The sequence below is a fragment of the Dysidea avara genome, chromosome 3 (genome assembly GCF_963678975.1).
Source record: "Dysidea avara chromosome 3, odDysAvar1.4, whole genome shotgun sequence".
Lineage (NCBI taxonomy): Eukaryota > Metazoa > Porifera > Demospongiae > Dictyoceratida > Dysideidae > Dysidea > Dysidea avara.
In genome coordinates, this window is record NC_089274.1 from 29,201,523 (window position 1) to 29,227,448 (window position 25,926).

Here is a 25,926-nt window from a genome sequence, read left to right on the forward strand (position 1 = left end):
ACTTCGCAAAATCCGCCATAAAACACGAATGCGTGCTCGGATCGGGCTGAAATTTGGCACACTTAAAGGGCTCATTAAGGCGGATCTCAGTACCAAGTTTGGTAGGAATATTAATCACTGACAATGTTGTTGTTGATTCCACAACTTATTCAGTTAGAGATGTCCTTAAGTCTAAGCATCCTTCTGCACAGCCTTTACATGTGAACTGTTTACTGCCTGATTGGGCTAATCCACCTGTCATCCATCCTGTAATATTTGACCCTTTAGATGGCTGTGTCATTCGTTCTGCTGCACTCCGGACCACGGGTGCGGCTGGTCCATCTGGTGTGGATGCTCGCTGTTGGAGACGTCTCTGCACTGGTTTCCACTCAGCCTCAAGTGAGTTGTGTGCTGCTTTGGCTTTGTTTGCTAGACGTATCTGTACTTCATTTATCTCCCCAGAAATTCTTTCCCCTTTTGTGGCTTGTAGGTTGATTGCTTTAGACAAGAGGCCAGGAGTGAGGCCTATTGGAGTTTGTAAAGTTGTGAGGAGAATTGTGGCCAAGGCAGTCCTTTCCGTTATCAGAGAGGACATCCAGATTGCGGCTGGTCCTCTGCAAATGTGTGCCGGTCAAATGGCGGGTGTGGAGGCTGCTGTTCATTCAGTACGTGAGCTTTTTGGTAATGAGGATTGTGATGCTGTTTTACTTGTGGATGCAAGTAATGCTTTTAACTCGTTGAACAGGATAGTTGCTTTACACAACATTAGACAGCTCTGCCCACCCTTTGCTCCAATCTTGATTAATATTTACCAGTCTCCAGCTAGTTTATTCATTTCAGGTGATGTAATAGTGTCGGAAGAGGGAACTACCCAAGGGGATCCGTTGGCCATGCCCTTTTATGCTTTGGCCACAATTCCACTTCTGGGGTGTCTCCCTTCGGGAGTGGAGCAGGTTTGGTATGCTGATGACGCTTGTGCTTGTGGGAAGTTGACTGTTTTGCGTAAGTGGTGGGACTGTTTGTGTGAAATTGGCCCTTCGTTTGGGTACTTTGTTAACGCGACCAAAACTTGGCTTATCATCAAGGACATTTGCAGCAGGATGCTGCTTCAGTCTTCAGTGGTTCTGGAATTAGAATATCTATGGAGGGCCGCCCTTATTTGGGGGCTGCTATTGGGTCTGATAGTTATGTGAATAGTTTTGTTGTTGAGAAGGTTAAGGGCTGGTCTGCAGAGGTTAAGAGGTTATCAAGATTTGCGGAGAGTCAGCCCCATGCTGCATACTGTGCCTTCACCCATGGTCTATCTAGTCGTTGGCTGTTTGTTTTTTGAACAGTTCCTTGTGTGTGATGCTTTTCAGCCACTTGAAGATATGATTCGCCAAGTATTTATTCCTACTTTAACTGGCTGTTCACCGCCCAGTGATAGTTCACGGCTCCTGTTTGCCCTTCCTGCTCGGTGGGGTGGCCTGGGTATTTTTGTCCCCACAAGAAGATGTGTTAGTGAGTTGGCTGCATCTCGTGATGTCACGGAACCTCTTAGCCAATGTATGATTTGAGTTTTGTTGCCTCTCAGCAGGCCAGAAAGGCCCTTTTAAGGAAAGCCAAATCTGAACACTGTTCTACACAATTTGCTGAGCTATACCAACAGCTTGGGCCTTCCTTGAGGCGTGCGATGGACTTGGCTACTGTTAGAGGTGCTTCAAGCTGGCTCACCACCTTACCTTTGAGTGAGCATGGTTTCACTCTCCATAGATCTGCTTTCCAGGATGCTTTGGCTTTGAGGTATGGTTGGTCCCCACTTCGTCCTCCTTCCCTTTGTGCTTGCGGAACCTCCTTTTCTGTTGAGCATGCTTTGTCCTGTCCCAAAGGGGGTTTACCTTCCTTGCGTCATAACGAGATTAGGGACCTTACTGCTACCCTTCTCACTGAGGTTTGCTCCCAGGTGTGTGTTGAGCCAGAGTTACAGCCGGTTCAGCATTCTGATGAGTTCCCTCTTGCCACCTCTAATACTCAGGATTCGGCTCGCTTGGATGTTGCTGTAAACGGTTTCTGGGGTGGTCGTTCGGAGAGATGTTTCATTGATGTCCGTGTTTTTAACCCTTTTGCTCCTTCTAATAGTTCCTCCTCTCTGTCGTCCACCTTTAGGAAGCATGAAAAGATTAAGCATCGTGCTTATGGTCAGCGGGTTCGAGAAGTGGAGCATGCCACTTTCACTCCACTGAATTGTTTTGGCTGCCACTGGCGGTTTAGCCCATGAGGCTACTGTTTTTTATAAGCGACTTGCTTCTCTTCTGGCCACAAAGTGGGGAGATGATTATTCTGTGGTTCTGGGTTGGCTGCGTTGTTGCCTGAGCTTTTCGTTGTTGCGCTAGGCAATTCAGTGTATTCGTGGGGCACGGTCTTCTATTGGTGTTTACACCAGGACTCCACAGTCAGTGGACTTAGTGACTGTGGAATCCCATTTGTCTGCTTAATTTTGTTCAGTTGTCCAGCACTTGCAATCTGTGCTGGTGGTGGTAGGAAAGGGCAGTCCATCAAGCCCGGGAAAAAAAAAAGAAAAAAAAATGAACATTCACGGAGTTATAACCGATTATTTGCGTAAAATAAGGTCGAAGGTCTGTCACTCCCACAGGGTAAACGCCTTTGAGGAATCAGTTGAAAATTGCTATGTAGATGGAGCAACCATCGTAGGAGTGCCTTTTTGTGGTTTGAAAGGAATCGGGATAAAGACCACGGAGATATGACACAAAACCCGACCTGTGTCAAAATTACGCGATCGATTTTTATGAATAAAAAAGCTATTAGTTTTCGTGTCTATCAGGCAAACCGCTTAGAGCAATGAGCTGAAAATCAGTATGCAGCTGGAATAATCATCATAGAAAGTCCTTGCAGTAGTACAGAAGAATCGGATTACAAACCACTGAGTTATGATCCGAAAGGCAACTACGTGTAGCAAATGCGAGATCGAGATACTCTAATAGAACAGTCACCCTAATAAAGCATTCAGCTGCATTTATAATTTACTCAATTATATTACATTGCAAGTTATTCTGTAGGGAATTCAGCTACAAACAAGTCACCCTGTAGTCAGATCAGCCAGAAGAAGGTACCTAATAGAGAGTTCAGCTACAAAGAAACCATCATGTAGAGAGTTCAGCTCAAACAAATTGCCCTGTAGAGAGATCAGCTAGAAGAAGTTACCTTGTAGAGAGTTCAGTTACAAAGAAACAATCATGCAAAGTGTTCAGCTGCAAACAAATGCAAATCACCCAGTAGAAAGTTCCGCTATGAACAGATCACACTGTAGAGAGTTCAGTTAGAAACAAGTCATCTTGTAGAGAGATCAGCTAGAAGAAGTCACCTTGTAGAGAGTTCAGCTACAAAGAAACCACCATGTAGAGAGTTCGGCTGCAAACAAATCACCCTGTAGAAAGATCAGCTAGAAGAAGTTACCTTGTAGAGAGTTCAGCTACAAAGAAACCACCATGTAGAGAGTTCAGCTGCAAACAAATCACCTGTAGAGAGTTCAGCTAGAAACAAGTCACCCTGTACAGAGATCAGCTAGAAACAAGTCACCCTGTAGAGAATTCAGCTACAAACAAATCACGCTGTAGAAAGATCAGCTAGAAGAAGTTACCTTGTAGAGAGTTCAGCTAGAAACAAATCACCCTGTAGAGAGATCAGCTAGAAACAAGTCACCCTGTAGAGAGTTCAGCTAGAAGAAGTTACATTGTAGATAGTTCAGCTACAAAGAAACTACCATGTAGAGAGTTCAGCTGCAAACAAATCGCCCTGTAGAAAATTTTTTTTCAGCTACAAACAAACCACCCTGTAAAGAGTTCAGCTGGCTTTGGGGGTATACAAATACAAAAAGAAGTGAAATCTAATCCAAAACAGCCAAGCTGTAAAAAAAATGCGGCCCTCAGACAGGCTATGGTGAAAAATGATGTGAAATCCAAGGTGGCGGCCAAGAAATGGCTGTGATGGTAGGTTAATGGTGAAAATTTCAATAATGACAATTCAGGTGAATTTTGTGCCAAGACTAAGCGGCACCAAATTCACCTGAACTGTCGTTATTAAAATATTTACATAAAACACGAATGCGTACTCGGATAGGGCTGAAATTTGGCACACTTGAAGGGCTCATTAGGCCACTCCAAGTCATACCTTAGTTTCTGGTCACTTCCAAGCCTACAAATGGATGCGGGCGGGCGGATGATCAGGACTTCAGGACTATAGACTCTACTGTGACAATATACTGTATGGTATTATTATTTGCTCAATTTAGCAAATTCATGTTGATTTTATACTTAACCAACAACATAAGTAGTTGTGCTTCGGCAAAAAATGCACTAGGAAAGTTGTTGATGGATCATGGCTAGCTATACACTGATGTATAGCATTTAAGTATATATTTATTTATTTATTTAGAATATACGTACTATAGGAAATGTTTTGCTCATGTAGCTACTTATGCTTTCCAAGTGAAATAAATGTCTCATTAGCTTGTCAGGAAAGTATTACTATGACTTATAGCTAAGTTGTTCAAATGATCATGATACACAATGAAATTTAACTTCTATTTACACATAAGAAATTCTTCATTCAAATGTAAAGTCTTAGCCCACTAGCTATGTGTTTCCAGCCTTCTATTCAGTAACCTTGAGAAAAGTAACTGTCAAAGTTTTGAGTCATTGAGTGCTCCAGACTACTGTTTTTTAGTGATCATCTGGGAATGTTTAAACTATAAGGGTTTCTACTTGCCAATCTAATTTTAGTTATGGAAAAGTTTAAGTTTAAGCTCACCGAATGTTGCCGGCTTTCCATACCCCTGTAGTGTTCAGTGATAAGGAATTAGACTAATCATTAGAGGACTACATTTGAATTATAAAGTTAAAGCTATGGCCCATCTGCATGGACTAGTAGTTAATGCTACTGAAATTACTTTGGTTACAGAAGCTTTAGTAACAGTTATAATCTGAACAGCTATATAATCAAGGACAAAACTAGCTATAGTTAGAAACATTTTATTAGTGTGGCATATATACCTAATATATACCTAATATTAGAGTTAAGAGTAGTGTGACTGCTCTATTGGAATCCCTGAATGCTCTATTAGAGTATATCGATCTTTTGCAGTAAAAAATAAGTGTCTTGCTGGGTCACGTGCACTTAAGCACCTGTAATATTAATAATAGTCCTCATAAACTAGGGTTTCAGGTTTACCATGCGGGCGGGTGACCAGAAACTAAGGTTTGACTTGGTGTGGCCTTAAGGCGGATCTCAGTACCAACTTTGGTAGGAATCCGATGAACATACACGGAGTTATGACCGATTATGTGCGTAAAATAAGGTCGAAGGTCTGTCACGCCTACAAGGTAAAGCCCTTGGAGGAATGAGTTGAGCATTTATATGTAGATGGAGTAACCATCGTAGGAGTGCCTTTTTGTGGTTTGAAAGGAATTGAGATAAAGACCATGGAGATATGACACAAAACCCAACCCGTGTCAAAATTACGCGATCGATTTTTATGAATAAAAAACTGTTAGTTTTCACATCTACCAGGCAAACCGCTTAGAGCAATGAGCTGAAAATCAGTGTGTAGCTGGAATAATCATCATAGAAAGTCCTTTCAGTAGTACAGAAGAATCGGAATACAAACGACTGAGTTATGATTCGAAAGGCAACTACGTGTAGCAAATGTGAGATCGAGATACTCTAATAGAACAGTCACCCTAATAGAGCATTCAGCTACGTTTATAACTTACTCCATTACAGAATTATATTACATTGCAGAATATTCTGTACGGAATTCAGCTACAAACAGTTAATCTGATAGACAATTCAACTACATGCAAGTCACCCTGTAGAAAGTTCATCTAGAAACAAGTCACCCTGTATCAGTTAGATGAAGTCACCTTGTAGAGAGTTCAGCTACAAAGAAACCATCATGTAGAGAGTTCAGCTGCAAACAAATCACCCTGTAAAGAACTCAGCTACAAACAAACATGCCCTGTAAAAAGATCAGCTAGAAGAAGTTACCTTGTAGAGAGTTCAACTACAAAGAAACCACCATGTAGAGAGTTAAGCTGCAAACAAATCACCCAGTAGAAAGTTCAGCTATGAACAGATCACCCTGTTGAGAGTTCAGTTAGAAACAAGTCATCCTGTAGAGAGATCAGCTAGAAGTATCACCTTGTAGAAAGTTCAGTTACAAACAAATCACCCTGTAGAGAGATCAGCTAGAAGAAGTCACCTTGTAGAGAGTTCAGCTGCAAACAAATCCCCTGTAGAGAGTTCAGCTAGAAACAAGTCACCCTGTAGAGAGATCAGCTAGAAACAATTCACCCTGTAGAGAGTTCAGCTAGAAGAAGTCACATTGTAGAGAGTTCAGCTACAAAGAAACTACCATGTAGAGAGTTCAGCTGCAAACAAATCACCCTGTAGAGAACTCAGCTACAAACAAATCGCCCTGTAGAAAGATCAGCTAGAAGAAGTTACCTTGTAGGGAGTTCAGCTACGAACAGATCACCCTGTAGAGAGTTCAGCTACAAACAAATCACCCTGTAGAGAGTTCAGTTACAAAGAAACTACCATGTAGAGAGTTCAGCTGCAAAAATATAAATCACTCTGTAGAGAGTTCAGCTAGAAGAAGTCACCTTGTAGAGAGTTCAGCTGCAAATAAATCACCCTGTAGAGAATTCAGCTACAAACAAATCACCCTGTAGAAAGATCAGCTAGAAGAAGTTACCTTGTAGAGAGTTCAGCTACAAAGAAACCACCATGCAGAGAGTTCAGCTGCAAACAAATTACCTGTAGAGAGTTCAGCTAGAAACAAGTCACCCTGTAGAGAGATCAGCTAGAAACAAGTCACCCTGTAGAGAGTTCAGCTAGAAGAAGTCACATTGTAGAGAGTTCAGCTACAAAGAAACTACCATGTAGAGAGTTCAGCTGCAAACAAACACCCTGTAGAGAACTCAGCTACAAACAAATCGCCCTGTAGATAGATCAGCTAGAAGAAATTACCTTGTAGGGAATTCAGCTACAAACAAATCACCCTGTAGAGAGTTCAGCTACAAAGAAATCATCATGTAGAGAGTTCAGCTGCAAACAAATCATCCTGTAGAGAGTTCAGCAATGAAAAGATCACCCTGTAGAGAGTTCAGCTAGAAGAAGTCACCTTTTAAAGAGTTCAGCTACACAGCTACCACCATGTAGAGAGTTCAGCTGCAAAAAAAATCAATCACTCTGTAGAGAGTTCAGCTAGAAGAAGTCACCTTGTAGAGAGTTCAGCTGCAAATAAATCACTCTGTAGAGAATTCAGCTACAAACAAATCACTCAGTAGAAAGATCAGCTAGAAGAAGTTACCTTGTAGAGAATTCAGCTACAAAGAAACCACCATGTAGAGAGTTCAGCTACAAACAAATCACCTGTAGAGAGTTCAGCTAGAAACAAGTCACCCTGTAGAGAGATCAGCTAGAAACAAGTCACCTTGTAGAGAATTCAGCTAGAAGAAGTCACACTGTAGAGAGTTCAGCTACAAAGAAACTACCATGTAGAGAGTTCAGCTGCAAACAAATCACCCTGTAGAAAGTTCAGCTACAAACAAATATGCCCTGTAAAAAGATCAGCTAGAAGAAGTTACCTTGTAGAGAGTTCAGCTACAACGAAACCACCATGTAGAGAGTTCAGCTGCAAACAAATCACCTGTAGAGAGTTCAGCTAGAAACAAGTCACCCTGTAGAGAGATCAGCTAGAAACAAGTCACCTTGTAGAGAGTTCAGCTAGAAGTCACATTGTAGAGAGTTCAGCTACAAAGAAACTACCATGTAGAGAGTTCAGCTGCAAACAAATCACCCTGTAGAAAGTTCAGCTATGAACAGATCACCCTGTTGAGAGTTCAGTTAGAAACAAGTCATCCTGTAGAGAGATCACCTAGAAGTATCACCTTGTAGAGAGTTCAGCTACAAACAAATCACCTGTAGAAAACAAATCACCCTGTAGAGAGATCAGCTAGAAGAAGTCACCTTGTAGAGAGTTCAGCTATAAAGAAACCACCATGTAGAGAATTCAGCTGCAAACAAACACCCTGTAGAGAACTCAGCTACAAACAAATCGCCCTGTAGAAAGATCAGCTAGAATAAGTTACCTTGTAGGGATTTCAGCTACAAAGAAATCACCCTGTAGAGAGTTCAGCTACAAAGAAATCATCATGTAGAAAGTTCAGCTGCAAACAAATCACCCTGTAGAGAGAATCCTGTAAAGAGTTCATCTATGTACAAGCAGATCACCCTGTAGAGAGTTCAGCTACATTTCAAGTCACCCAGTAGAGAGATCAGCTGCAAATTATCCTGTGGGGATTAATTGACATGTAATAAATATATGCTCTCTTTTTATATTATGAACTCTTGATATATGCATTATATATATAATTTGTACATTTACTGATAAAATCAGAATGAGTTAAAGTATTTATAAAATCTGATTCATCTTTTTCTTTTTCCTGTGGTAAAGAAAAATATATAGGTTAAAAAGCCCCAAAGCCGGCCATATTTGGGGTATACAAATACAAAAAGAAGTGAAATCTAATCCAAAACAGCCAAGCTGTAAAAAAAGAGTGCGGCACTGAGAAAGGCTATGGTGAAAAAAGATGTGAAATCTAAGGTGGCGGCCAAGAAATGGCTGTGATGATAGGTTAACGGTAAACATTTTAATAACGACAATTCAGGTGAATTTTGTGCCAAGACCAAGCGGCACCAAATTCACTGAATTGTTGTTATTAAAATTTTTACCATTAACCTACCATCACAGCCATTTCTTGGCCGCCACCTTGGATTTCACATCTTTTTTCACCATAGCCTTTCTCAGGGCCGCATTCTTTTTTTTACAGCTTGGCTGTTTTGGATTAGATAGCAATTCCTGGAATTACAGAACAAAATCCCCATACACAATCATATATGGAGATGGCTTCAGTGCAAGCCACACATATACCAGAAACTGGTAAACAACTCAAATAATTATACTACAATGTGCTTGGTCTGATCCTCTTTTAGTCACTTTCACAAATAACACTACTAAGTTAGTGTTCCACTAAACATACAGTTGCTGATAACCAAGTTCTTTATGGAATACTTGTAGTAGTCTGAGCAATGACGTGTGTGTTTCTGACTGAGTCAACAAGAGAATTTAAATTAATTAATCTTAGTGTAATAGGCTTAGTATTCATAGCGTTGCATTGTATTATTGTGTGATGGTATGTATTCACAGGTGTGTAGTCAGTATCCTACAAAGAGGGTTTCCAACAACAGTTAAATATTCTACATCCACTCTATATTTTCTACATACAAATGTATAAGTAGCCCAGAGGTCAAAAGTCCTCCTTTGCCTTTGTGTGTAGAGATCAGAAGAGCCTTTGGAAATACATGTGTTCAGCCCTCAAAAATTAACCACTGATGTCTCCATGGTTATCAAACTACATAGCAATATGAACAGTTAACTAGAACATATAGTTGACACCAACCTAGAGACAATATGTGACTGGATCTGGTCTTATTGACCATGACAGCACATTTGATTTTTCAGTATGAACACAATCAAATTCACTGTCAAAATCAGCCAGGCTTGAGTGGTCTGCTTTTGCTGGCTGCTTTTCCCAAATCCAGTTGCAAGCTCTTTGACGTAGTATATGTAGTGAAATATTGTTATCATAACAGTGGGAGAAGGGGCTGTGACCATTGTTGAGTTTAACAAGCTATCACACTGACAAATTATGAACTTATCATTTGAAAGGGGATTTATAGGGTCTTAAATACAAACAAGTTTGCCCCCAGCATTGTGGCTTTTGATTTGGGTCTTAATTAAAATGTGCAGTAACAAGTACAGGCTGGTGTGTGCAGACACAATTATACAAACTCATAGTTGTGACATGAATTGCCCATCAACTGTGGCAATGATTAGTGGGTGATATTGTGATAGATAGTTTGAAGTACACTAGCTAGGTTCAGCTATAAACGATTTAGTATGGATGATCCACTTGTGATCTACAAGGAGCCGTTACACATATTTACACTTAAACAATTCTGATAGGTGTGGTGTTTAAACCTTTCTAACAGGCCTATGAGGTATGTAATGTGCCTCATGAATTTTGAAGCCATTCACCTTCTCAATAAAGCTTTTTGCACTCTTGGTCGGCAATAATCTGACCATACATGTACAGAAGTTCCAGAGTCTAACCTCTGAGCCAAGGACCTGGTACGCTTGGCACAGATAGAGAAATTGGAAGGGATAATCCTCCTTCCAAGGGACTTAAGGGATAAGGCCTCATCAGGTTGTCAGACCACATGTAGGCCTTCAAGAAATTATCATCGCTCTCCATAGTGCTTGGGAAGATTCCACTTCGGCTCAGCTTTCCAGAAAGTGTCCAGGTTCTAGTCATCTACAGCTTTGAAGTTTACATGGATTAAATCAACTGCTGCTGATGGCTGCAGTAGATGACCAGAAAGCAAGTAGCCTAAGCGAGATTTAACTGCTGTAGGGCCATTACCATGTATTACATAGTCTTGGATGAATGCCCAATAGTAGTCAGACAAAATTGTCATCCTCGGTGACAGGGTGAGCCAATTGTAGGTCCTTCAAGTAAGGTATCTTGCTGACTTCCATTCACACAGAGTTTTGCAGTGGAGCTGCAAGCTGGGTACCACCAAAACTGAGATAGATAGGACATTCTGGTCTTGTGTGTGCACTGAAATGGTGGATATCTGTAAACATCTAGCAGCAGATACTGGGTTTCCAAAGGAGGACAGTGAGATCCGTTCTGTATGTGTGGCCTTTAGGCAAAGTCTGTCTGCAAGGTCCTAAGTGATGAAGGAGTGCTGTGCACCTTCACCAAAGAGGATGTTTCCTTCAGTACTGAGGGGACCTGCTGAACCAACACACAGGTGTCATTATGAACCAACACAGGTGAGGGGGGAGCTGCAGTGAATGCCGGCACTTGTGTACTATTGCTTGCAGGAAGAGGGGTGGCTGTGTAGTGTCGGTTGATTGAACACTGTTGTTTGTTAGAGAAGGGAGTGAAGGAGGCTTATAATCTGTAGGATGGTACAAGCTGGTATGGTGCTTTTGGGTTGCACCACTTGCAACGTCTATGTGAGGTGCACTCTGAGACCCTATATGGTGTGCCAAACAGTTGTGACACAAGCCTGATTAGGCATGAGGCCATTATGCTCCAAAAATTGAGCATTATGCTTTAGAGTAATGCTCAAAAAATCACCTATTATGCTTTTGAGAATTACCAAAATTATGCCACCATAATTGGCTAATAATGCCAGTTTTTTGCTGTATCAGGCCATTTTCATTGATGGTTAAACTTCAAATAGTCTTGAATTCTTTAGCTGGTTGCTGTATTAGAGTATTCCATTTCAATGTGACTGCTTTATTAGATCAGTGACTGCTCTATTAGAGTTTCTGACTGCTCTCGATCTTTTTTAACGGAATTGTGCAATCTGCAGATCTTCCTACTGTTAAAGCTTATAGTCACTTCAAAATTCTAGAACAATTCTGATTCCCACACATACCTATTATGCCTGAAATTATGCCAGCACAATCGCCACATCCCTAAGCCTGATGCATTTATATACAATAGACACGCATTGCTCACATGTGGTCTTTAATAACAGTGCACTGATTGGCAGTGTGTGTGCCCATACAATAGGTACAGACTGGTACCTTCTTCTCTTGCTGGGCTATAGGTTTTCCAGCTGCTGTATGAAAAGATGCAGCAGTGTTGTAAAGCTCTTTAGAAAAGCCGTTGGAATAATGGCCTACTTCAAGAACTCAAATTTCTTTTAGAATCGAGGTCATGACTTAGCAAAGCCACAGAGTGCTGGTAGTTACTGTCAGTGAGAGGAAAGTTGTCAATGACATGTGCTGTATCACCCGGGAGCTGTGCTGTACCCTAGTCAACCCCTCATTGTTATGCACAGCTGCTTTAAACGAGTCCCAAAATGCTTGAAATTGATCGATGGTTTCTCTGTCCACTTCGGATATCGATAGAGGAGTCACTTAGTCATCAGCATCAGTAATTGTTTAATCTTTGGTAAAAAGCTTCGTGAAAAATGAGCATCCACCATATCTGGAGGCTTGGGCATGCTGAAGGGTGTCCATAGCCATTTTAATCCCTGGTCTGATACAGCACCAAAATGTGATAGATAGTTTGAAGTACACTAGGTTCGGTTATAAACGATTTGGTATGGATGATCCACTCGTGATCTACAAGGAGCCGTTACACGTGTTCACACTTATCATGAAGCACAATAATAGGACATACGTAAACGTGATATACAACATTTCATAATAACAACGATAACTATGATGTCATGATATTGATCGGGGCAAATTTCTATCCTTGGGCTTTTGCTCTTACAAATTGTCAAATCTCCACCTAAGGCCACTTCAAATAAATTTTGCTTCCCATCCTGCCCCCAAGCATATTTGCATGTGGGCGGGGGGACCGTTTCCACATTGTTTGCCCTGGTACAGCTGCAAATTGCACGTAAGCTTGTGCTTTCATCCTTAAGGTAGGTCTGGTTTGATGGCATGCTGACACCCTACAAGATAAATTTTCCTGAGCTTGTGCAGAGAAAATCTCAGATCCCGGTTGTTGTGGCGAGTCCTTTGGTGCGTGCCTAGACTGCATGTTGCTGCCGGGGGATCAAGTCACCACTGGGTCTGGGATTTTTTCTGTATTCTTCAACGTTTAGTTACATGTTTATGACTCCCTATATTCACAGGCTTTAGTCTTCTCACAGGTCCCAAGTGGGGTAGCATTCACAGATAAAACCATTGCTGGTGAGAAGTTGCTCCTTTGGTGCGTGCATGTTGCTGGGGATCAAGTCACCACTGGGTCTGGGATTTTTTTTCTGCATTCTTCAACGTTTTAGTTATATGCTTATGACTCCCTGTATTCACAGGCTTTAGCCTTCTCACAGGTCCCAAGTGGGATAGCATTCACAGATTGTACAGTTGACTATATGCAAGAGAATTCGAAACGGGAAAATAATTACTTTTTTTTTTTAAGCATACGGAAGAACTGCTGACATTGGACACATGTTATTGTAAGCAATTTTTTTAGCAGTGAAAAGAAAATATAAATTGCTCAAACAGTGGGCAGATCTAGAGAGGCAAACTCTGCCCAATCTTCTGATGAAGGAATTGTTAGATGTGTAAGCAGATCGAATGCGGGCCGCGGACGCCGGGAAAAGAACAAATTTATTTCTTGGGGGAGGGTTAAACAGTGATAGATGCATTGTACCGTACACTGCAAATACTCACGCCTGCACCTTAGCCGGCCTTTTGGGCTTTTTTTTTTTTTTTTTTTTTTGGAAGATATAAAGAAAATAAGATTAGAACATACAAATAAACAGTTAAACAATTAAATCAAAAACTGAGTCTCTGATTGCACCAAGGCCACAGGAGCACTTTTGATGTAATGACCTTGTGAAGATCGCGCTCCTCTAATGCACTGCATTGCTGAACGCAGCAAACAAAATGACAATTTACATCTAATCCATCCTAGTACTGTGGCATAAGGGTCATTCCATTTGTCAGACAATAAACTCGCCAATCTCTTGTAAAATACACTGGCTTCATGGCCCATTCCTCCGGAAGCAGAGAACACTAGAGGGGTAAAAGAACTGTGTTCCACTTCACAGATTCGTAACTCATAAGCTCTCTTCTTTGTTATTCTTCTAGAATCAGCTCATTCAGATTGCCATCACTCCACAAAAGCATTCGCTGTTCAAGACAAGATATGTGGTCTTTTGATTTTGAAGTACGTGTTGGCTTCTGAGTCACTAAGGTGCAAAATGTGAAAGCAGCCTTCAAAGCAATAGACTCCAAACTGGATCCCTCCCCAACTGAATGAAAGAGTCTGGCCAGCTCCAGCACAAATTTTTTACCAACATTTCCAGAAGGTATTTTAAAACTGTTGTTTCTCCAGTGAACAACTTCACTATAACTTGCTTCAAGCGAATGACAGAAAGTGTCTGAGTCAACAGATCCCCAGTTAAATACAGAACTAGATGAAGGCTCAAAGTCCGGTAGGGAACAACGTTGGTCTTGAGTAGAACTATCAATGTTATCAGATATTGAAATAGGTAGCGAAGAAACGCAGAGCTCTCAACCTGTCAGTTACCTCAGAGTGATGACTGAATTTAAAATGAGTGAGAAATAAGTATGTAGGAGTGAGACATGCTGGTGAACATCTGACAGTGTACAAAACATACTTAGCTAAGGGGTCTGGTGGCCACGTACCCTGGGAAAAGTTTGTAAAATAGACTATACAGTTTTGAGAGCATCTTAAAATATTATTATTAATGTAGCTAGCTAAGTGATAAAGCAGTAAAAACAACTCACTTGCATGGTACAACTATACTATTTAGCTACATTATGTAACGGCCTTCGTTAAAACCCGGAACGGACCGGACCGGGCGAATTTTTTTTTTGGACGCACTTCTGACTTAGAAAATTTTTCATGTTTTTGTGAACTTACCGTTTTTCTTTGTTTTACGGAAAGCAACATTGTTTGCGGAGAAGGAAAAGGCAGGTGAAAAGGTCTCTGTATTAAGTGTGTTGGTCGTCTTCAAAGATGTTGTGAACAACGGACGAGATGGTCATTTCTTCCTTGTCGCCCGCCTGTCATCTCACAACACTGGTGTGACTCGATCGCTGAAAACTTCTAGGCTATGGGTAAACACCTCGAACAGGCTCTGCCTTCTGTGTACACCCTCCAATTGCCTAAATGGTAAAGTAGATAACAACAACAACTTCGAGTGAAGGCCAAGGTGAAGGCATGAAAGGATAGAAGGATACTTGTAAGAAGGTGTCACAAGTAATAACAACAGTTGGGAACTGAATGTGTACTATGTGACTATTGAGGGCTGTAATGGTAGACTCTGGGTATCTAAATCAGTAAATGTTTATGTTATCTTTACAGCGACCAGAACTGAAGGTCTGCATGCATTTCACTAATTTTACAATATGTAGCTACTCAGTGGATTTGAAAATATTGTTACTTGTGTACTATAGGAATAGTGTTTTTTTTTGCTATAACATCTGTGGAGCTCCATTACAGTGAAACCTTTTATTATTGGACACATCTGTTATCCAGTAGTCTAACACTGTACTGCCTGTTCCATCAATCATCAAGGATGTATCCAGGTTTAGAATACAAGAAACAAGGTTAGGCCCAGAGGATTTAGTGTGGGGCCTTAGGCCACTCCAAATAAATTCTCTGTTTCCTGTCCACCGCTCGCATCTAGTTACTGTCAGCTCCAACTATTCCATTACTCCATATTCTTCCGTTATTTTCCTGTTATTCTTGCATACTGACAGACACAGTAAAAGCCATTTTGAAACAGTGTCAGCAGCGCTATCAAGTCAGCACAAACTTCATGTTTGTGCTATTTTTGCAACTTAAAAAGGAAGAAACAAGCTTATGCGTGCTTTTATGGTTGTACTAGGCAAATAATGGCTTGAAAAGCTGCCAATCGCCCACGTGTAAATATGCTTGAGTCCAGGACGGGAAACAGAGAATTTATTTAGAGTGGCCTTAGCTATATACTTGTATAAGTTAGTGGTGAATATGTAGCAGTTGGTATATTATGGTGAGTAGTGGTGGCAATATTGTGGTAATTCAGTGGCAGCTGGTCCCAACTACTGTGGGCACATCCCCGAATCATTTAACACTAAACCTTGATTGTCAAGCAACCTTGATTATAATTTTAGTTCAGATTTAGCCTTAATAAAATATACATGAGCATCGGGTTATAGAGGTTTCACTGTACTTTTGTTAGCATTTATTACACTTGTTCACAATATTGATGCAACAGCTATTCAACCTTGACCACTACTCAGTATAAAACAATGTTGTTTTTTTATTATGACACTGCTCAAATTCAGCCACTGTTAAAGGTGTGGTGGTGTTTAGCTACGTAAAAAATGATACTTGTATTATGCATGAAGTATATAATTATACTTAAGGCTTGGGACCTAATTAACATGGATGTTATATCATGATGGGTGATCTTTCAACAAAGTCTTAAAATACACATGAGCTATGTTTGGGACCTACTTGAGTTGGTCACTTTAAATGAGATAATCTTATTAATGAGCTTGTCGAGTATACCTTAGCTATGTTTGGGACCTAGCTACTCAACGTGGTCACTGTAATGAAGTAGTCTTATTAATGAGGTCATGCAGTACATCTTTAACTAGAGACATACTTGATATCGTCACTATAATGAGGTGGTCTCAATGAGGTTGTCAAGTACACCTTAACTATGTTTGTTACTCAACGTGAGTATTGCTATATTAAGGTATCACTGTGTATGTATGTACTTGTCGTGTTCACATACTAATTTGGCTTCCATGAACACAAAATCAAACTCATCTTTTGAATTGCTGGCTAAATAGACCACCACATTGGAACTGGAGAGTCTGGTTTCTGCAGCTTTGGCACTTCTATAGCCATGGCTTTGTTGGAAATGATGTTTAGTGAGCTGGAAAACCATGAAGGGCCAGTCGCATATACGCAAGAAGCCAGTACAATACTTATGCATTACTGTAGATGCATACATGAGATAACTTGCCGAGTATGTGTATGAGGTCTACAATATAGTGTACTAGGAAAAGTAAATCCTATCACATTGTTTTAAATAGCTGCTAAAGAGTATACTACATAACTATATAATGTTGTACATAATAATCACTGACTCATAGAATATTCTTAACGTCGATGTAGTAAGTAATATATGTGACTAGATTTGTTAGCTCACATACGTACGTACATGCTTGTGAAATTCTCAGGTATCACATTAAAGTGTTCAGAATGACAAAGCTATGTCCATCTATACCTTCAAATCAACCAGGCTGCTTGAAGACATCTTACGTTTGACAGCCTTGTACAAAGGCAGCTGAATGTATTGCTCAAGTGGAGCAAGGGAAATTATGTATAGGTGTAGCAATCAAGTTACAAGGTAGTATACCAGAATTGCAGGTTGTGCAAACTGGTAGATCCAATCAGATATTGCAAATCAATATATGTGACCAGATTTGCAAAAAGGAGTTTTCCATACACATCCTATTTACCAAACTTGACGATTAATAACTTAAGATTGGAAAAAGATATTGACTTGAAATTTGGTCAGTAGTGAGTACTGACATAGCTTAATCGATGGAGAAAATGTCAGGTTTATATGTTAACTGAACACTAAGTTATGGCCTCCCAAGTTTAGAGAATTGGATGTGTGCGGAAGACCCCTTTTGCAAATCTGGTCACATATGGGCAAAAAAATTTTTTTTAAATCTATAAAAGTAGGACCTCAAGTAAGTATCAACTAATTGGTAGATGTGCAGTATGACCTCAATATCCAGCCAATCATTAATGGTCGTTACAATGATGTTCATCTTATCTTCAAATGTGCAGCTGAACTCAATGTGTATGCACACGTCTCCAATAGCTGACAGTTGATTACATTTTTTTGGTCTCAGCGTTACCCTTACATGTTTGATTATTGGGTGGAAAAGAGATGGATGTGGTGGTTCTTCCTTTGTTGGTCAAATAGCCAGTACAATGATTTGACTTATTCTTGCCAATTATATTGTTAGTCCATATAAATCATCACACCAAGGTCTTCAACAATAATTACATGTGGTCTAAAGTATAGCTGTGTGATTTAAATCTAAATTTTGAGTAGTAAAGTTAAGTAGTTAGGTTACTTTTCTTCAACATAAATAACAATCTGGTTCCATGGTCTGGTCGATGGCTGACCTGTTTTGGGTAGAAAGCCAAAACAGTTATAATTTCATGACCACGGTCAACCTAAGCAAATTACATTCCCAGGCAATATGCTACCTTTGAATGCCCATTATGTGACCACATTGTGAAATAGGTCTTCCAAATTAATTTTGATGATTCATAACTGCAGACTGGATAGCTATAGATAGCTATTGGCATGATGTTTGGTCACAGGTTAGTATTAACATACATTAATTTGATCATGGATACTGCAATAAGTCTGTGGATCAAGTCACTACTACCTGGTCTGGGATTTATTCCTGGCCATTCCTATAATTACTAGCTAATTTGGTCATTCCAATAATTATTCAAAAGCGGATGAGACCCACTAAACCTGGACAAAATGTAACCCAAATGATGAAGGCACTTACAATGTTGGTAAGAATGACAGCATCAGTAACATGAATTCACAAAGCAGTATTCAAGGGTGCAGTGCAATTGTAGAACAAAAACAAAATTCTTCTGAGAGCCAAAGATGTGGCACAACACAATAATTATTTAAAACTCTTACAGAGTGGATCCCATTTGTATTTTGCAGACTTTGAATGAAGCTAGTAAGGCCACTCCAAATAAATTCTCTGTTTCTCTTAGCAGGCGGTCCATATATTTCTATTATGAAATTGGCAGCTTTTCAAGTTATTATTTGCCTATAGGTACAGCCATAGCAAACAATGTAATAACATTTTCAGCTTGTACCTTCATAATTTACATTGCAAGAATAACACAAACATGAACAGTGATAACATTCTGACATGTGAGCTGGCAAACCTTGCAAAACCAATTTTATTAAGCCTGTGCAGTATGCAGAAAACAATGGAAGAATACGGAATAATGAAACAGCTGGGAATAAAGAGATGCGGGTGGTGGATGGGAAACAGACTTTATTTGGAGTGTCTTAAAACGAGTGCTAACCTTTTCATACCCCGGTAGTTGCAAACTTTATTCAATCACACAATACTATGGTACATACCGTAATGAAAATGATGTTAACTTTACACAGAACAAACAAACTACTGTGGTCACAACCTGGATACATACATGATGACATTTAATTCAAGTACAAGATAGCTATAGGTAGTTTCACTCTCAGAGTGTATACAGCAAACAAGGATATTACACTCACATACTACACATTCAGTTCCCACCCTTGTGACAACTTCTTACAAGTGTCCTTCTATCCTTTCACGCCTTCACCTTGGCCTTCACTCGCCATGATCGAAGCCGGTTTTCAGCGATCGAGTCACGCCAGTATTGTGAGATAACAGGCGGGTGGCAGGGAAGAAATGTCCATCCAGGTAGGTCTCATCCGCTGTTCACAGCATCTTTGAAGACGACCAACACACTTAATACAGAGGGGCTAATAGTTTCAGTGTGACCTTTTCCTTCTCCGCAAACAATGTTGCTTTCCGTAAAACAAAGAAAAACGGTAAGTTCACAAAACATGAAAATTTTTCTAAGTCAGAAGTGCGTCCAAAAAAAAAATTCGCCCGGTGCGAGTTTTAACGAAGGCCATTATGTAACATAGTCTATAGATAGGGTCCAAATCATCTTCTACAAATCGATCCCCCTACCATTGTGGGATGTTCATTGTAGTATCCCATTGCTTGATCCACCATGAAACCGGAGGCACGATTGTTGTCTTCACAGAAATATCATTTTCAGTATCTCACAAGATGCAAGATTTATTTTTAAAATTTCGTACTCCACACAAAGGACCGGATGAAACTTGCAACTTAGCCAAATCGTATCCAGAGTTGTTGTAGTTGAAAAGTACGCACAGAAATAAGTAAATGATTTGCTGGGTGCCCGGCACAGGGTTGCTTTCTTTGAAAAAACAGACAAAGAAATACAAAGTTTCGAATTCAAACTGCCCTAGTAGCCCTACCACCCCAGGGGCGGATCTAGGATTTATAAAAGGGGGGGAGCTAACTCAAGGTACTAATCTCTTGGGTAGAGGTAGCGAAGCACACTTCCCAGCATGCGAAGCATGCTGGAACTAGGGGGGTCTGGGGGCATGCCCCCCAGGAAAAATTTGAAAAATAGATGCTAAAACACTGCAATTTGGAGACATTTCCACATAAAATTCATACTATTTTCTGCCTGTAGATATTTTATATACTGCCTTTAGATTATAGGTATGGCTCTCTGAAGCATTTTGCTAATGGAAAAGTTTGGGTAGGTACAGACAACCAAGTACATGATGCACCCCTCTCACAATTGCACAACACTGAATAGGTGCATGTTAGAATAATAATGTTGAAAGTGGAAAATTTTGAAATTTGAACAATACAAGATTGAATCTGAGAGCATTTTCAATGGAAATTGTGAACCTGAATTAAGTATTGTCATACATATTAACTACACAAGTAGATGAATGAAGCCCTTTAAACAGACCAATTCATTTCATTGCATGTATAGGTGCAGGCAGATTTGGAAAAATTCCATAACAGAACCAACTACATGTTTCCTGTGAATGTTCTATTAGAGTAGTTAGCTGACTGCTCTATTAGAGTATCTCGATCTTGTAAACCTCCAATGCTGATTCGGGTCCTTGTTGCATAAATTTTAGCATAAATCCACTGATAATACCTTGGAAAGACGTTTATAAGGTGGTTTTATGAGTATTTGTATTATTAGTGGTCACATAATTATGCTAAGACAAAATTTCATTATAATACTCAGCATATTGATCAAGTAAAGCCTAAATATGAAGGGGGGGGCTTCAGCCCCCAAAGCCCCCCCCCTGGATCCGCCCCTGCACCCAGGGCAAGAGAAGCCAACTATTCCTCATAGTGTTTTGATACGGTTGGGTGCATAGTCTGTCTATGCTGTTAGTTTGGAAAAGATCTGAGACTTCTCACCATGCATCTGGGTGACGAGCGTCAAAATTTTCTGCAGCATCAAAGAATTGTGTCGCGCTTTCTAGCCATTTCCAGCGCTTCTGCAGCCACAACAATCATCAATTATAGACTAAAACTATGGCAAAATATGTCCCTGAACGTTTGGTAATAGCGGTTGTCAATCATTGTTTCATCCACAGCTTCCATGCCTCGCTCTAAGCTATGCATCAAGGGAGGCAGCAAAATCGTCCAAATTTGACTTCACCTCTCACGCTCCACAGCAGCTTCGAATCTTCACTAGATCACCCTACATCACCATTATGCTTCAAAACATCCCAAAACAAACCGAAAAATGCACAACATCTTTCATTTTTGATTCGAGCTGGGTGGAGCTCCTGGTGAGCTGCTGGTATACTGCATCATATGAAATCATAGAAATACCAACTGCTACTACTATCAAACGTTTTGATCCATCATTTATCATCATTCTAAACAACATTAAGTGACCAGTGTGGCATCAGAAGTACTGGAAAGCACTTTGGTACCATTGAGAGAATCCCTTGAAATGACGCACGAAAATTTTGACGTTCTTCACCCAGATGGTGAGAAGTCTCAGATCCTTTCCAGACTAACAGCATATACAGACTATGCATCCAACCTTATCGCATCACTATGAGGAAGAGTTGGCTTTTCTTATCTTGGCTGGTAGGGCACTTTGAATTTGAAAATTCGTGTTGTGTTTTCTGCTTTTTGAGAGAAAGCAACCCTGTGCCGGTAACCCAGTGAATCATTTGCTTATTACTGTGTGTACTTTTTAACTACATTAACTCTAGATAATACCTAGCTAAGCAGCAAGTTCTATCCTGTTCTTTGTGTAGAGCACGAAATTTAAAAAATAATTTTTGCATCTCACGAAATACTAAAATCGATAGTTCTGTGAAGATAACAATCGTGCTTCCGGTTTCATGGTGGATCTAGCAATGGGATACTACAATGAACATCCCACATTGGTAGGGGATTGATTTGTGAAAGTTGATTTTTCGGATTGCGGACCCTACTATAGAGTTATTGTTTGCTACTGTGAGCTTTATTGTATTCAACACACAAAGAAAAAACACCATAGCAGTGCACAAAGGCCACTGTGAAAGGGGAGTAACTTGTACTGAGCTAACCAGATATTACAAGTAAACAACCACTGTTAATAATATTGAAGCCTTAGAGATAAAAATTAAATTAGCTGCTCCATATGAACAGCATCACAGTGCAGCTGCACGTGTATTTGCATGTGATACAAGCGAGCCGGCACCGTTCACTACGAAATCTCAAGTACGAAAGTATACGGCTCGCTGTCGCGGGGGTACAAAGATTGTAACGGGCTCGGATTGTAAGTTAATAGAGACTATATTATAAAGCTATAGACAGTCTGTTTCTGAAAAATGCGTGAGGTGTTTGCAAAACTATGCGTGAGTTGCAAAATCAAGAGTGAGATTGGAGTCAAATGCGTGTGTCTCACGCGCAATGCGTGAGAGTTGAGAGCTCTGCGCGGGGTGACCGTCACTGAAACGTCAGTCGACTTGATATCAATAGCATTATTTAAGTCCGCTGGTAGTGACGCTTGAGTCGTATCGGCTAAAGCACTAGCAGTAGAAGGTGGAAAGTTGGGCTGAGAGTTTGCGCCAGCTTGCAATTGACTGAGAACTTGGAGGGTAGCTACGAGACGGCTCACCAATAAACCGGCAACAACGTTTACCCGAGTAATCCACGAAAGAGTCCAAGTTTCGGGAGAGGGGTTTATCTTGATAGCGGATGGTATTCTTCCAGTTTTTAGCAGAGGCTTTACCCGCTTCACGCTGAAATTCACAGGGTGTCAGGGTTCGAGAGCCAAACTCGATGCAACGGCTAGACCCACAAGATAAGTCTCTGGTAAGCAACTTCGCTTGGAAAGTTCCACAGACTATATCCACTGTCAAGGCCGTCACAGGAAAAGTACCTGAGGAATAGTATGTAGTGTTTTGCAGAGCATTTTTCTGTGCTATAAAACACTCAGTAGAATTATGCATAACATTTTACTGAAATAAACCACAGTAATATATATAGTGCAAACAATTTCACAGGACATTAAACAGTACTGGGGAATATAGTATAAAATACTACATGATATTTCATTGTTGAATTATGACAAAAGAATATTGCGAGTAATTCCACAATATATTCTCACTTTACAAATAGTGATATAATGACTATAAAATAGTGTACTTTTTTTCACAGCGAATTTTAGTGCATTGTAAAATGCTTTGTAGAATTATATTACCGTATGTATGTGTTCATCTGATCATGAGGCTTTGAATATTAATTATCTTTACAACATCAACACACACAGAGCTATAATCATATAATTATTTATTATAGTAGTTCATCCAACTTGCATGGACTGTGGTAGTATGCAAATCGTGGACTTGTGATTTCATCACTGATTAAAGACTGGGTGTATAGGGCTGTGATGAACCAACAGCAGTAAAGTACCTTTGTATAAGCTGCCATGCACAATCCAATCCAAAGTAAATGATCACTAAACAATGTGCATGCTACTGCATGTGGACAGTCACCAGCCGAAAACTGAACTTCCTGGCTTTATACACCAGTGTTCTGAAACTTCACAAGATGGTAAATATTCAACCTTCCATTCAAATCCCAATATGAGTATATTCCAAAAAGCATCAGCTTTTATAGAAAGTAACATGATTCTAGCATATGTGCATGGCATTGCATTGAATGAACAACTGAATGCAATCATGAGAGTGTATAAGTATGCACACAAAACATGATTGTTTGATCAGGTACCATCACCATTGTTGGCTTTTGTCCACACCATAGTCAACTTCAGACATTGCTGTCAAGTATGGCCATGGATATTATATGCTACCTATGGTATGGCATACTGACTGGTTATGTTGCATGGTTGCCGGATTTCTTGGTTCTCTAAATCGTCAGTCTTAGAATGGTGATAAAGACCCGTGTAAAAGTACTTTCTATTAGTGTTAGTATTGTAGTGATGTGATCCCTACACACACCATGTCCACTTGCCTCATCTATACAATAAATAATCAGGTCATAGACATATATAGATGATCTGTACGCATGCGCACAGAGCATACGTGTATTCCGAGATGTATTCTTGTGAAATTTCTTCCTGTTTTCATTTCCAAACACTCTGAAATGTCTCTGCACGGACTGAAAACATCTTGCTGTTTGCATAAACCATCACCAAAGGCTTCCAGAACGACGAACTTCCGAGAGTCGAGCAATTCACGTGATCGTCACCATGACAGTAACCACGTGATAGAAACGGCGGGAACTCAGTTCAGAGTCAAACTGATGAAGACGTGGACGTCGTGCAGGATGTTTGAGAGAAGGCCTAAGCTTCACGAGGGTATTCTTTTAAGTCTGGGCGTTTTGATGGCATAAGTAAAGGAGATGTTATAGTTCAGTCTTCAATGATGCCAGCCGGGATAAAACTGGCGGAACTTTAGAGAGGTAAGTTGCAATTGTGACTGAACGATGCGATTTAATCTAATTTTTATGCATACATGCACTTTCATTTGTATAACTGAAAATTTATTGTTAATGGTAACCCTATAGAATGGCTGCCATTGAAGTAACACAACAGGTGAGGTGATAGCTAGCTAATGCCTAACTTGTATGGTTGTCGAATGTAAAAATTTCAGGTTGTAGTGTTGGCTAATCAACTTAAGGATCCACTTCATCTGGTAAGCAAGCACATCAGTTCCTATTATTGTGTATGCATATTATGTCATTGTAGTGAGTCAAAATAAAATCTGTTTGGTGTGGGTGTACAAAAACCAGAATAATGTTTTGATCTGGAGTGTATTTGAAACTATTGAAGTGTGTAGATGTTGCATTGAAGGAGTCTCCGTCAATTAATAATTTATACCCAAATGAATGTTCTGAATAAAAAAATCTAGAACAAAGGAAGGATTTCAGCACGAAAAATGGTTGTTTAAACTTTGTGCGTTATTATTTAATTATATGCACAGCTGATTATATTATTATACTGCAGGGAAGAGCTATATTTCTGAGGCTATGGCCAATTTGCTGAAGATTGTTTATTCGAGCCACACATTTGTAACAATTGGGATTTGTATGTGGAGAATTCTTCGGATGATCCAGATGGAACATTGTTGACTACTAAACAGATGAAACATTTGTTGATGATTACTAAACAGACGGAACGCTTGTTGATCTCTTCACAGATGGAACATTTGTTGATGATCACTAAACAGACAGAAAATAATTTTATGTTGATCACTAAATTTGTTGATCACTAAGCAGATGGAACATTTGTTGATTACTAAACAGACAGCACATTTGTTGATCACTAGACAGACGGAAATTCATTGAACACTAAACAGATGGAACATTTGTTGATTACTAAACAGACGGAACATTTGTTGAACACTAAACAGATGGAACATTTGTTGAACACTATACAGATAGAAATTTGTTGATCACTAAACAGACAGAACATTTGCTAATCACTAAACAGATGGAACATTTGTTGAATACTAAACAGACAGAAATTTGTTGATCACTAAACAGATGGAACATTATTTTGGTGATCTCTAAACAGACGGAACATTTGTTGATCACTAAACAGACGGAACATTTGTCACTAAACAGATGGAACATTTGTTGATCACTTAACAGACAGAACATATGATTACTAAAGGACAGGACTATAGCTATGTACTGATGCAGGACATGTTGTATTACTGTATGCTTTTAGTTTTGGTTGTATTTTTGTAAGTTTTTTGTGTCATGACAAATTATAACAAAATTAGTAGTAAAACTGCAATGGGGAATTCTTCAATGGTTTTATAGAAAATTTAACAAATGAAATACAATAAGTTTGTCAGATGATTTGTGATAAGATTCACAGAAAAATGCATTGCAAATTCTATAAACAATTCTACAATAAGTATCACAATAAATTCCTTAGGTGATATTACTTGCTATAGTGTATTCAATTGGCCAACAATTCCATAGAGTATGTGGATAGTCATATTTGTTGTAAAATCTTGCATATTATTTATCAGTAACTTTTCCTGTGCGTAGTTTCTGTAGCCATGAAGGTTACTGTGAAGAAGAGTTTCTTGGAGCTACGAACATGTTCAAACACGTTTAGCATTAACGGCCACTTCAGTTCATCGTCATTTTACCGGCTCTCTAAATCT

The 25,926-nt window shown here is 39.8% G+C and overlaps 1 long non-coding RNA gene and 1 pseudogene across 1 annotated transcript; both read left to right on the forward strand.

Annotated features, from left to right (window-relative positions):
• The first annotated feature begins 1,570 nt into the window (after positions 1–1,570).
• LOC136251894 (uncharacterized) lies at positions 1,571–2,648 on the forward strand (annotated as a pseudogene).
• A 20,354-nt stretch (positions 2,649–23,002) lies between these two features.
• LOC136250638 (uncharacterized) lies at positions 23,003–25,544 on the forward strand. The gene is made up of 3 exons (XR_010698609.1): positions 23,003–24,441; positions 24,495–24,701; positions 24,753–25,544. It is a non-coding gene; the product is annotated as an uncharacterized lncRNA (long non-coding RNA).
• Positions 25,545–25,926: the final 382 nt, after the last annotated feature.